Source organism: Ursus arctos, unplaced genomic scaffold (genome assembly GCF_023065955.2).
Source record: "Ursus arctos isolate Adak ecotype North America unplaced genomic scaffold, UrsArc2.0 scaffold_1, whole genome shotgun sequence".
Taxonomy (NCBI): domain Eukaryota; kingdom Metazoa; phylum Chordata; class Mammalia; order Carnivora; family Ursidae; genus Ursus; species Ursus arctos.
The window spans coordinates 4,833,959-4,848,451 of NW_026622763.1; the positions used below are offsets into that span (position 1 = coordinate 4,833,959).

At 40.0% G+C, this 14,493-nt stretch overlaps 1 protein-coding gene across 3 annotated transcripts in view; it reads left to right on the top strand.

Moving 5' to 3' along the window:
• The first annotated feature begins 425 nt into the window (after nt 1-425).
• MAP3K2 (mitogen-activated protein kinase kinase kinase 2) overlaps nt 426-14,493 on the top strand; it is an 80,340-nt gene continuing 66,272 nt past the window's right edge. For 2 of the 3 annotated variants that reach the window (XM_026510202.4, XM_026510203.4), the window contains exon 1: nt 426-958. The gene's annotated coding sequence lies outside the window, so the exon portion shown is untranslated. Of the gene's footprint in view, nt 959-1,081; nt 1,218-14,493 lie in introns of those variants that run through there. The other variant, XM_044388311.3, reaches the window with a different exon arrangement.

The following is a 14,493-nucleotide window of genomic DNA, read 5'->3' on the forward strand; positions in this document are numbered from 1 at the left end:
ATGGCTTTTTGCCTGCAAACAACATGCCAAAGACTCAGAGTCGGTCGCAGCCTTTCCTTGCTCTGCTGCTCCCCTGAGTTTGCTTGGAAGTCTCGGGCGCGGAGAACTCCCGCAGGACGGGGAGGCGAACTCCCGCGCGCGTGCGTGTGGGGGACGCACGGGTCCTGGAGCGGGGGGCGGGGCTGGCGCCGGCGCTGACCGGAGTTGGGAATCCCCGCACTGCCGAGCGGTGGGGGCAACAGAGCGTGCGTGGGCGCAGCCGGTAATTGCGCAGGCGCGGGAACGCTCCCCTTGGCCTTCGTGTGGTGTTGCAGGCTGGGCGCGCGCGCCCGCGGCGGGTTGCGCGCCCGCGGCGGGTTCCGCTCCCGGCGGGCGGAGGGCTGCGCGCGCACGGGCGAGCCAGCCGTGACGTGCGCAGCGCTACGCCCGACGTCACGGGTCCGTGTGTAGTGGCGGCCCAGCTGCCCTCAGCGGCGGCGCCTGACGAAGGTGGTGCGGCCGCTGGGTGCGGCGTTCAGGGGTCGCGCGGCGTGGGGCGGCGACGACGAGGACGAGGACGAGGACGACGACCGGCAGGCCGGGCACCTCCAGCCGCGGAGTCGCCGCTCCCGCCCCTTCTCCGGCCTCTGGCGGCGCCCGGCCCACGGCTTCCTCCTTTCCTGCTCAGCTTCGCGCGGGCCTCGGGGCCGCGGCGGCGAGAAGTACCCAGGGGCGCCGAGAGGCCCCGGCCGGCCGCTACGGTCCACGCGCCCGCCACCCCGCCCGGCGCGGGCTCCATGTGAAGGAGGGATCCGGCCCGCGCCAGACTCCTCGCGCGCCCCTCCGGCCCCCGGGGGCCCGCGGCCTCCCCCGACCGGGGGGCGCGGTGACAGGCCGCGCGGGGGCGGAGGGGCGGGCTCGGAGGCGGCGGCGGCCCCTCCTCGGGCCTGCGGCTCCCTACGTCCCCGCGGAGCGGCCGGTACGTGCCTGTGTTTGTGTGGGGCGGGGGCCGCGGGGAGGGGGCCGCGGCGGGTCTTTGCGCAGCTACCCAGGCGGGGATTTCGCAAGGTGGTTTTCCTGCTCCGGGTGGACAGATCTCGGGGGTCTCCGCATCCTGTCCTGAAGCCCAGGTCTGAGCGAAGTAGACTGCTGGGCTGTGTATCTGTCAGACATGTATTCTGCGGGGATTTTAGAAGGAAGATTGCAGCTGGTCCCTGGGAGAAGAAATGTTATATGCCGTAAGCGAGAAAGTACTTGTCTTTGCACTGTCACATTGTGATCATCTATTGATGGGGGTTGATTCTTCCTTCAAGCTTTAAGCTAGCACTTACCGTTCAGTTGTCTTGCATTGTCTGACTTCATCTTCTCAGCACAGTGAGGTCAGTACGTGTCTCCCCATTTTACAGATGAAAAATTGAGTCTTGGGGAGATTAGGGAATTTGCCCAAGGTCATGCAGCTGGTAATCCGGGCAGCCTTGATTCAAATATGATGTCTTTTCTGTAGGACTGTATTTTTGAGTCTTGAAAAAATAAATATGTGAAGAAAATGAGAATAGTTGGAGAGTTTCTTCCTGGGAGTAAATTCTAAACGTCATAGGTAGATGTGGTTTTCTTATACCTAACGTGGGCTGTTCCAAGTGTTTTGCTGCAGCCTAGTCAAATCATTTTCTTGGCTTTTTTTTCTTCTTTTAAAAAATTACTCTTAAAAGGTGGCAGCGGGCACCTTTACCCTTTTGCAGTAGGACTGAACAGAAAAAATGTCGCTTTTATTAAAAGAAGAAATGTAATAAAGACTAATATATATTTAAAAAAGATGACAAAAGAAGAAATATAATCGTTAAAATGCATATTTCCTGAACAGTTACAATTTTATTTGTGCAGTTTTTTCTTGACACATACGGGGAACTCGCAGTTGGGTTATTAGCTTGAGATTTCCTTATTGCAAAACTTGTTGCTGAATTATGTGGCAATGGCTGAACATACTTAGTAATTGGTGCAGTCTTATGCAATATTTCTGAGTTGAGTGTCAAAATTAGTGTGTAGAATATCGTAGAAAGTTATCTTTTAATGGTGTGATTTTTTTCCCTTTCATCTGTTTGTGGTGACTGATAAGTGTTTAAAATTTGTCATTTTAGCATTGGCCTGTATTATTTCTTTGATTATGGTTAGTGAAAAATAAAATACTTCTCTTTATAGAAGAAAATATTGATTCCTTTGAGTAGTTGAGGCTTCACTTGTAGTTGCAAATGTTTAAGAAATGTACTGATGCCTAATTCCTGTACTCTATAATTTTCTCCAGTATATTAACGGGTTCAAGAAAATTTGTAGCTGAACGTTTTTGTATTCCTGTAGAGAAAAGGTCAAATTATAGAGTTGATGAGTGGTTGGTCTATAGATTGATTTGCTGTTTGGTTAAAATGCGAACTATGTTGAGTCCTGTTGATTAATGTTGAGTGTGATAGCATTATAGAACGGTTATCTTGGCATGATCTCCATGTGTCTCTTTTGAGAGAAGTAGCTATTTAAAGCTATTTTTAAAAATTGGATTACATTATGGACTCAGTCTATTAATGGGTCTTTCATTTTTAGTTCACCTTGTTGATACCAAACCGGTAAACTGTAATAGATGCTATATTAAAATGAAGTCACGTTAGGGTCCCGACAGCTTTTGGTTTTGGATTGATCTTTTTTTCCCTTGTAGAATTGGAGCTCTCTGGGCTGCTCAACACCCTCCCCCAACTTTTTTTTATTATGAAACAATTTCAGGCGTACAGGAAAGTGCTAATAGAGTGAACATCCATAGATTCAGTATTTGTTGACATCTTACTGTATTTTCTTTATCTGTAAATGTATGTGTATAATTTTTGGCTCAGCCATTTGAAACTAAGCTGTAAACATGACACTTAACACCTAAATATGTCAGCATACATTTCCAAAGATGGACATTTCCTACCATATCCAAAATACCATTATCGTTAGTTTTTTTTAGTTCAGATTGTCTAATCAATAACTAGTTGATAGTTTCTTAATTGATAATTCCTTAATGTAATCTAACATTCATAATTAAATCTTCCTATTTATGCTGTTAGGTCTTTTATGGTTTTTTACACCCACCCACACCAAACCAGGATACAAGGTTTATTCACTGCGTTTGCTTAAGTCTCTTTGATCTCTTCGAATCTAGAAGTTTCACCTCCCCCTTTTAAAATGAGGTTGCTTTTTTTCTAAAAAAAAAAAAAAGAGATCAAGTCAGTTGTCTTATAAAATGAGTCACATTTTCTACTCGTCTGTTTTGTTCCCCCCTCATGGTGTCATTTAGTGTGTTCCTTTGTTCCCCTGTGTTAGTTAACTATAAGCTAGCTTTAAAGGCTTGATTAATTTCAAATTAAATATTTTGGGCGAGAATAACCCTTAAGTGATACTGTATAGTTCATATTGCTTCCCATCAGGTCATATGCTGTCAAGTCCCATTATTTGTGGTGCTGAGTTTGATCACTTGGTTATGGGAGTTAAGGTAAGGTATATTTTCCCCACTGCAGTTAGTAATCTGTCACATGATAAATTAGCACTGAAGTGCTAGCTGTTCTCCAATAATCTGTCACTGAACAGTTGTAGCATATATTGCTGACCCTTGTTAGGCTAACTTTTGAATTTCAGGGTTAGCAATCTTTTTTTGGTATATACATAGAAACAAGTCACAGGAATAACAAAATATCCTATACAGCTATATTAATCAGATTCTGTGGGTTTTAAAAATTTTAAATTATGAATTCAATATATCTCCTGTTATGAATTAAAAAAAAAAAACCCTCGCTTGTGAAAAATGGGAAAAACTCAATGCCTGTCTTTTCCTGGACTCTGACTGAAGGAGTGCGTTTAAGTTTTACTTAGCCAATATTTGTTGACAGAAATAACTAGAAATATAATAAAGGAAGAATGGATTTACTAAAAACATTTTGAGAAACTGTCTATTTTCTGGTATAATGCAAGGAGCACTGGATTGAGGGTCAGAGGTCTAAATTCTAATTGTAATTCTACCACTGTGTGAAGTTTAAGAATTAAAAATTTTTTTAACTTCACTTAGTGTTTTCATTCCATAATGATCAAGTTCGTAAACATTTATGAATTTCTTTTTATTGAAATATAATTGACACACAGTAACCAGTTAGTTTTAGGTGTATATCATAGTTATTCCATATTTTTGTACATTACAGAATGATCCCCACAGTATGTCTAGATACCATCTGTCACCTTATGTAGTTATTATAATATTATTGGCTATATTCTCTATGCTGTATATTACTTTCCTGTGACTTGTTTTATGAATACAATCTATGATTTGTGATAATGAGGTATGTTGGCTACATTTAGAGGTGAACCTCATTTTAATTGAGCCAGGTAGAAATAAATATATGTAATATAAAATTGAATTTATTTCCCAACTAATTAACTGACATTTAATAGGTTATTGGTTTAAAAAAAATTTTTTTTAGGTTAATGTTTTAAAGAAGGTTTCATAATAGGATTTACTTAAGTAACACATTCTCTTACTAAAAATATGATTTGGGGGCGACTGTGTGGCTCAGTTGGTTAGGTGTCCAACTCTGGATTTCCTCTCTGGTTGTCTGCTTGGGATTCATTCTCTCTCTCTCTCTCTCTCTCCCCCCCCCCCCCCGCCCTTTTCCCTCCCCCAATATCGGTGGGTGCTTGCACGCACGTGTGAGTGCTCTCTCATCTCTCTAAAATAATGTTTTTAAAAAATATGATTTAATTCATTAAACAGTTTACATGAAATTTTTTCACACATCTCTTTTGTAAGTCAGGATGAACTGTATGCATAGAAATAAAGAATCTTTCCCCTTATTCTCAAGTGTTGTGTGAGGTATAGCTCTCCATCTGTACACACACTTAGGTTTATAAGAAACGTGTCTGTGTAGTTTTGTGTTCTTTGCCTTGTACATCCCTGGGATTTATTGGGAACATTGGTTGACTGCGTTTTTTATGACGTTAATCATGGATTGGCTTTGTAACATATTTTGTATTGTTGTCTTTATTGTTATTTAACTCTGAGATTGTTGCTTAATTTTTTTGTTACACTTTGTCTTCCCAACTGATAGGATAGGGTAGAATCTTTGGATTCCTTCCTCTAACTTGCATACTGCCTTTCTTACAAGTGCTCAGTGTTTTGTTTGAGATTCGTAGTACCATAAATTTTATAAGTGCTGTGTGGTTTATAAACTTTGGGAGTTTTTTCTAAAGGTAATTTTTCCCATTTGTGCGGTTAGTCATTTGTGTGGACTTTAATAATGACAAATTGAAATAATAGTTTAAGGTATGATTTTATCAGCATTTTTTGGTAATTCCCAAATTAGGTCCCCTCATCACCACTACCTCAGAATGCTCCTCAAACACACTGCACCTGCCTCTACCACGGTACTCACCACATTGTGCTATAATTATTTCTGTGTCCTCCACTAGGAAGTTAGCTCTTTCAAGGACAAAGGCAGTATTTTGTTGATTTTGTTGCACCTAGGACAATGCCGGGAGCCAAATGTTTATTGAGTAAATAACAGAATTGACAGAAGGGACGTCTTTTTATAGTGTCCTGAGATTCTTAAAAGTGGTGCCTACCAAATCACTGATCATTTACAAAACATTTCTTCTTACTTTGCTGGTTGAGTTTTCTTTTGTGGTATTATTTATTTATTTAGCACATTTAAGCAATTTCTACATTCTAGGCACTGATTTAAGTATATGCTCATTTAATCCCTGTTAACAACCCAGTGAATTAGTGACTATTATTATACTCCTATTACAGATTAGGAAATTGAAGCACAGAGACAATAAGTAACTTGCGCATGTTCACACTTCTTGGCGCATGTTGGAGGTGGAACTTGAATGCAGGCAGTCTAGTTCCACAATCTGTGCTCTTAACAATCGCACATGTTGCCTCTCTGCCTTATCAGGGCAACCAGAAAATTAGATTTGCTTTGCCAGAGCACTGTCTTTACCATCCATGGAGTGCCTACTATGTACCAGGATGGGGAGGGCATTTTAGAAGGCCCTGAAGAGGAGGCGGTACTTGAACTGAGTTAACAAAATTAGTAAACTCTACGGACTACCTGATTGTGATTATAATGTTTATTGAAAAAAATTAAATATAGAAAAGGTAAAGAAGAAAAAAATTAATAATCAGTGAAGAGTATGTACTTGGGAGTCAGACTTGAATGTGAGTCCCAGCTTTGCTGTTTATCCTTTGTATGCCTCACTTATCTGTAAAATAGAGATAACAGTACCTAAGTCATAGGTTTGTCATGAGGTTTAAATGAGATAATATGTTTAGTATAGTGCCTTGCATATAAAAAGTGTTCAAAAAACATTTATCAGCATTGTAAAAATCTCCCATAGTTCACTTAGATTATGTATATTTTGATGTATATAGAAATCATTCTCTTTGATGCAATTAGTTTAATTTTTTAAAAACATAAGGGAATTAGAAATGACACATTTTTACTTTAAATGTTTTATTTTTTTATTTTATTTTATTTTTTAAAAGATTTTATTTATTTATTTGACAGAGAGAGAGAGACAGCCGGTGAGAGAGTGAACACAAGCAGGGGGAGTGGGAGAGGAAGAAGCAGGCTCCCGGCGGAGGAGCCTGACATGGGGCTCGATCCCAGAATGCCAGGATCACGCCCTGAGCCGAAGGCAGACGCTTAACGACTGAGCCACCCAGGCGCCCCTAAATATTTTATTTTTTAAAAAAAAATGGATATGTAAAGAAGTGTGAGTTACATAATCCATCTAGAATTGTATGATTATTCCCCTTAGTCTTTTACAGTTTATTCACCTATGCCCACTTTAACGATAGTTTTTTTTATTTGAAACTTAGCCTTTGAGTCTTTCTAAACACTCAACTTCATTTTCATAGAAACAAAAACTCTTCACATTCACAATTTCATTGGTTTATATAATATTTAAACTATATAATTATAACAAGTACATAAACATATTTGATTCTTGGTAAATTGATGAATGTGGCAATGTACTGGTTTGGTAAAAAATAAGCTTAATAAATATTGAATGTTCAACATTTTATCAGAAGACATTTTAGAAAGTTAGAGAGTGTTGGTTAATTTGCCAAGTTGGTTTGTTAAGGAGGTTGGGTAAGAGAAAATGTTGATTCTTTGCCTTCTATTTCTGAGTTAATGGATGTATTATAAGATATTTAAATGAATAGGGAATGTAGATTGAAAGCTAATAGTCATAATATCTCAATTTTATCTTAGTTCTTTCAGGTCTTCCCCCCCCCCCCAATCTGTGTCTTTGTTTTTTTCTTTGTATTATGGTTCTTTGGCAGTGTGTATAGTTTTCAGATTTCCATTCTCCATCCTTCATATTTGTCATCATCTCTCAATATTTTCATCTCTGTTATTTTACTTTGCATCCGAGGAGAGCTGCTTGTGTTTGACACAGTGTGGTTGCATAACCACATTCACAGTTTTGCTCTTTTGCCCTCCAATGTGTACTAAAAAATATTTTTCATCTCATGGGTATTTTAATTCTGTAGTTAAATTTTTATTATCTTGGTAATCCTTGGTCTTTCCCATTTTTTCCCCCTCTCATCCTTGTTTTGCATCTCAGCCTGGTCTTTAGCTTTCATTTATGTTTCATAAAGGCATGTCTTCTGGCATTGAGGGAATCACACAGTTTTCTACAAATTTCAAACTGTATCTTGGGAGGAAGAAGTAACATTTGAATGTCTGTTACATGCCAGAAGCTTTACACACATTAATTTTACAGTAACCAGTGTAGACCATATTATTCCTGATTTTACAGGCAAAGAAATTAAGGCTTACAGGTGTTAAGAATCTTGTTCGTAGTCACAATAGTAGAGTTGGGGATTTTGCATGGCTCTTCTAGTTAGAGCAGGCGTTCCTTAGCCTTCTCTCTGCCTCCACATTATTTACATGAAGCATTCTCCTTGGAAATATCTTCATTGGAGTCTTCTGGGGGTAGGGCCAACATAATTTTTGGAAAACACACTCAAATACAGATATTATTCTTTTTTTTTTTTTAAAGATTTTATTTATTTATTCGACAGATAGAGACAGCCAGCGAGAGAGGGAACACAAGCAGGGGGAGTGGGAGAGGAAGAAGCAGGCTCCCAGCGGAGGAGCCTGATGTGGGGCTCGATCCCAGAACGCCGGGATCACGCCCTGAGCCGAAGGCAGACGCTTAACCGCTGTGCCACCCAGGCGCCCCCAGATATTATTCTTACCTCTCATTCTTTATAATTGCTAAATCAGAGAGTTCTGATAAATATTGGGGTAAACCTGAATGATTTCTTTGTTTGTATTAGGTACAGTTTTCAGTGGAATGAAAATAAACTGGTCCATTTTAAGTAAATGGTATGGGAAGTATGTTAATTTTTCTGGTATCTAGGAGAAGTGATATGAGAGAGTTTAATGTACTTGGTCAGAGAATTGATAAAATTTCTTGAATGAACATGAGGAATTTTCAGTGTAATTTTTAAATTAAGTTTTAGACTATCATTCTTAATAGGCTGTGAATAGTAACCCTCAAAGTCAGGGGCTTAAAACAACAAATATTTATTTTTTGCTACGGTGTGTGTTCATTGAGGGTCAGTTGGGCTGCTGCTTCTCAACATTGTCATCCTTATTTGAATCCTACTTTGGAGCCTTACCTTGGGACTTCACTTGGGAGCAGCCACTATCTGGAACATAACTGGTTGCCATAGGTAAAGGAAAAATACACTATAGTTGTGTTTTTCCTTTATATTGTGCTTCATGGGAAGAAAAAAATTTTTCTTTATCCTTCTAGGTTCTTTGGTAAATTGTCATAAGACTGATAAACTGAATTGAATTATGTATGTACGGGAGCCCCATAAGAATATGAGACCCACAGGTAGGCAGTTGAGGCTTATATGCTGTCCTGAGCAAAGGAGAAGGGGTAGAGGTCTGGGACTTCAAAGTGGGGGAGGAAAACAATTTATGGGAAGATGGGAAGAGCAGATGTTTGGTAAACATGTTTGCCATGCTTTGTGGAGACAGTTGGACAGAGAGGAATTTGCTCTCCAGGCCCTGTTAGTTCCCTTGCAATTACCATGCCTCCCCATATTCTTTGTAGTTATCTGTGGTGATAGTTTAGATAGACCAGACCCTCTATCTAAATTCTTTTAGGCAGTTAAGGGGAGGTAAAAAGCTCTTTCTGAATCTTTTGGGCCTTGATGGACTTGAGTTCAAACTAGTCTACCTGCCAAAGTGGCATATTTGAAGGGGGCTTGTTCTGAACCTCTTCACATTCAGTACTTTGACACCTCTTGTGAACAGAAATGTGTATGTGGGAGGGGTTTCCACACCTTAAGAAATTCTGTAATACCAGCCAAAGGTACTGTCCGATCCCACAGGTTAAGACTGCCCTCCTTTCAGACCCAGTGGCAAGGCTAGGTAGTTGCCTATGCTTCAGACCAGTGGGCTGTAAATCAGAGGTTCCCATCTTTGGAATTTCTGGGTTCAGTTAATTTGCTAGAGCAACTCAGCAGAATTCTGGAAAATACTAGATTACTGGTTTATTATAAAAGGATATAACCCAGAAACAAGAAGATGGAAGAGATGCATAAGGCAGTGTTTGGGGAAAGGAGGGGGCTGTGAAGCTTCCATCCTTTCTTCCGTGTGCCACTCTTCCAAAACCTCCAGGTGTCTACCAGCCAGGAAGTTCTCCAAATCCCATCTTCTTTGGTTTTTAATGGAGGCTTACCTAGGCATGATTGATTAAATTAGTTGGCCATTGGTAGTTAAGCTTAATCTCCAGCCCCTTTCCCCTCCCTAAAAGCCAAGGAAAGAGGCTCAAAGTTCCAGTCCTCTAATCACATAAAACGTTTTCTCTTGGCAACCTGCTTCCATCACTAGGCGCTTTTCAAAAGTCATCTCATTAATATAAACTGAGGTGTGGCTTAAAGGTATTCGTTATGAATAACAAAAGACACCTACATTATTCTGGCTACACCTGTGATGAGCATATCATAAAGTACAAACTTGTTGAATCACTACATTGTTCACCTGAAATTAAGGTAACATTGCATGTCAACTGTACTTCAATTAAAAAAAAAAAAGACCTGGTTTTTCTGAGCTCTTTGCCAGAAATGGGGACTAAGATCAGATACATATTTTTTATTATAAATTACAGTCTCACACCAGGACAGAAGGAAAATACAATGTGTGAAAGCACACTCTGGCTTTTAAAGCTTTTACCTGGGAGAAACGTTTACCACTTCCAACCACATATATTGGCCAGAGGAAGTCTCATGGCTGTACCTGAGTTGAACAGGGTGGGAAAGTTCAATATTTCCAAATACCCAGAAGGAGAACATCAAGTATTTGTGAACAGTCCTACCACAGAAGCAGTGCTGTGGAATACTGTTCAAAAATTATTTTTGGAAATTAGTAATAGGAGCCAGTGGGAAAAATATGAATTGATTTTTTTTTTTTTTAATCTTTGGGAACAGAGCTACAGCTTAAAATGAAGTCAGTTTGTAATTGTTTCTGTGCTATTATTTAATAATTGCTAATTGTTCTCAAGTCATATTCTGTTTTAGATTTGACCTAAAGATGCTTAATTATCATTATTTGAAAAGTTTGTGATTGCTGTAGTTAAGTTTGACTTACTTGACTGCATTTTAGTGGTATTTGTGGAGTTTTTTTTTTTTTTTTTTAAGATTTAGTTATTTTAGAGAGAGCACACGTAGGAGGGGATGTGGAGGGGCAGAGAGGGAGAGAGAGAATCTCAAGCAAACTCCCAGCTGAGCACGGAGCCTGAGGTGGGCCTTGATCCCAGGACTGTGAGATCACCACCTGAGCCTAAATCAAGAGTGGGGCACTTAACTGAGCCACTCAGGCACCACTCCCATTTTTTTAAGTAGGCCCCATGCCCAGCGTGGAGCCTAGTGTGGGGCTTGAACTCATGACCCTAAGATCAAGATCTGAGCTGAGATCAGGAGTCAGATGCTTAACTGACTGAGCCACCCAGCCACCCCTGTGGAGTTTTAATACAAAATATTTCAGTTTTTTGTTTTAATACAATAAGGAAATGAGACTAATGTCCTCTGATTTAATTTAAGGAGAGATTAACTTCATGATTTATGTGATGGCTTTAGTGTATTTTTAAATCCGTTTAAGCATTTTAAAATAGCCACTGGACTCTTTTTTAAAATTAGTAGGATTTTGTATAACATGTCAGAGAAGAGTACATCAAACTATATATAAAATATCTGAGTTGCTTAGATTACTCTAAGGAAACAAAGAAGTAGAAGGTAGCCCAGCCTTAGTATTGATAAAAGTCTACTTTGAGAGATGGTATGATGTTAACCATCTAGTTTGTAAGCAGTACATGGCTTCATTTTAACAACTTCACCCCTGAACCATATCCCTGCTTATATAATCTTGTCTTATGATTTGGGAAAGGGTAGATTAGTTATGTGGTCTGAGATCATGTAATGTATATTATTACTCAGTACTACAAAGTTTGCCCTGTAGTCATGGACTGTTGCATACTGCCTGTCAAGAGGTTTACTCAGGGATGTGCCAGAGGGATTCTTGCCTAGAGTTTTCCTGAAGGGAGTACCACAAACTATATTCCATACTGTTTGTTGAACACTAATGGTAGGTAGGAAAGCCTGAGTTCAGTCTTAAATCTGACATTAATTAGAAATAGACTGTGACAGAGGGCTTCAACATTTCTGAATTTGAAAAAGTTGCCCTAGGTGATTTCTTAAGGACCTGTCTAGCCTGTGAGACCCACAACATAATAGAAAAAGAGATTGAAGTTCTCCTGCTTGGGGGGTTGTTAAGATCACTGTAGTCCAGGGAAGATTTGTTATAGGGCAGCATTTGGAGGATAGATAGCTCTGTTTAAGTGTGACTAATTTGGCAGAATGAGATCTCTTAACGTTAGTTTATAGCCAGATACCTTGCATTGAGCTTGACATATAATAGGCTTTCAGTAAAATGCTTGTTGAAAGAGTGAATGAATAACTTCAGAACTAATGTGATAGAAATCAGAATCATATGTGAACAGTTCAGTGATAAAATCCAGGATAGTAAACATTGAGCCCTAGAAAATAACAACTGAATTATTCTCATGTTATGAACAGGGAACCAAAACTTTGGAAATACTTGAGCTGAAAAGAGAGGGAAGATCTTTTTGGAAAAGGAGCAAAAAAAGTATTGGAAAAATTGTACATTCAGTCTTTAATGCCCACTAGAAATTTTTAAATAATTTAGGGATATATTTGTATAAGCCCAAAATGATTACATAAAAAAATGAAGCTTTTCTACTTCTTAGTGGAAAAAACATTTGGGACAAACCACACAACAAATATTTTTCTTCTCAGAATCCTTCCATATCATTGTTCTTTGTTTCTCCATCTTCATGTCTCCAACCAGAGCATAGAAGTACCTTAAGTATTCTTAGCTTGTTCTTAGCTAATAAATTGATACTGATATGTTAATCTGATACCCACTCTGGTGTTTTCTGTCATTTAAATCTTGCTTTTTTTGTAAATGGAAGGATCAAGTAGGGAGATACAGTTTCTTTTTCTTATTCTTGAGGATTTTTTTGAGAGTGAGAAAGAAGGAACGTGTGAGCATGAGCTGGGGGGGTGGGGTGGGGCAGAGGGAGAGGGAGAAGCAGGCTCCCTGATGAGCAAGAGTTCTGACTCAGGGCTCAATCCCCGGACCCTGGGATCATGACCTGAACCTAAGGCAGACGCTTAACCAGCTGAGCCACCCAGGTGCCCCATGGTTTCTTTAGAATAAGGGACACTTCAACCTGTTTGGAAGCAAGGATGGGCAATGTAGAACTATAAAAGAAGGCTTGATTGGAGGCTGTGAAAAGACCAAGTGGTCTAGATTTGGTTATGCAGGAAGATTTCAGAAGGAAAGTTTGCAGAGATTTCTTGGTAATTGGATTGGGAGGAGGCTTGGGGCAGCTGGCTGGCTCAGTTGGTAGAGCATGTGACTCTTTTCTTTCAATTTAAATACAATTAATTAACTAACCTAGTGTATTACTAGTTTCAGAGGTAGAGTTCAGGATTCATCAATCTTATATAATACCCAGTGCTCATTACATCAAGCACGTAAGTTTGAGCCCCACCTTCGGTGTAGAGATTACTTAAAAAAAAAAAAAGATTGGGAGGAGGTTTGAGTAGTTGCATTAGTTAGGGTTCAGTCAGGGAAGGAGAAGTGCTGTATTATGGAATAAGGGATTTGTGGGAGAAACTCAGAAATCAGACTCTGTAAGGGGGAATTAGCAGATCAAAGTCAGTAATCAGCCTTTCTGAAGCAGTGGTGCAGTGGGTAAATCAGAGTGTAGTTAAATCTGAGGAGTCTAGTATGCCACGTGCTGGAGTGGAACCATACAGTAAAGCTGGTGGAAAGTCTGTGGAAAGCTGTTGCCTCTGCATAGCTACCTCTTCTGTGGTTTTCAGCCAAGGTTTTGGTGGTGGACCTGCAGGTGCTGTTTGGTCAGCAAGGTGCAATCAGGAAGAGCTGTATGCAGAGCAGGGGAGAGCAGAAACATGGTGGAATCTGCCGGCAACTCTGTACCTGTTTATCTAACCCTGATCTTCGGAGTAATTTCCTCCTTTGGCCAACTCTAATCTGGAGTCATATGGGAAGAGGATCCTGGGAAATGTAGTTTAAACTTAACCAAGTTGGCATAGTACAAACTGCCGTAGCAGATGAGTGTGGGGTGAGTGGGGAACTACAGTGGGGGATGTGATTGTGGTGACAGTGATATTTTATAGATCTTAGGTTCATTCTATGAGAGCAAGTTCTTTAAATTCTCCAAGCCTTTTTCCATCTCTGAAATCGGGAGATAGTATCTACCTTATGGGAGTGTTCTGAAGATGGTGAAATGTTTGAAAGCACTTAGCAGAGTGTAAGCATAGTGCAAGCTATTATAAATAGGAGCTTTTATTAAGAGTAGTAATGAGTAGTGAGAAGGGAAGAGTATATTTTGAAAATGGAGGGGAGAAGTGCAGGGAAGAGAGAAGGATGTTGAGAAGAATGAAGTAGAAGACATGGTTCCTATATTTGAGAGTGTTGTAGTCTTGATGCAGGGAACACATGTAGACACATAGACGAGTAAGGAAGCTATTATAGGAAGTAATATCCTTTAAGAAAGATGGTTCTTTGTCATGGTGAGTGGAGAGACAGCAAGTGCTGTCATTTCTGATGTAGTTTAGGTTAAGTGGTATTGTATGTGAAATGCCTAGCATACTGGAAAAAAAAGGAGAAAGGAGAAGGAGAAAAATAATGCCTAGCATACTGTCAGTGTATAGAGGATAATTATTTTCCACATCCGTCATTTATAGAGGGAAAGATGACCAGGTGAGGGCGATAGGGAAGGCTTAAACTGAGTCTCTAAAAGATGGTTTGGACAGGTAGAATAAAGGGAGGAAGCATTTCCTTTTTTTTTTTTTTTTTAAAGATT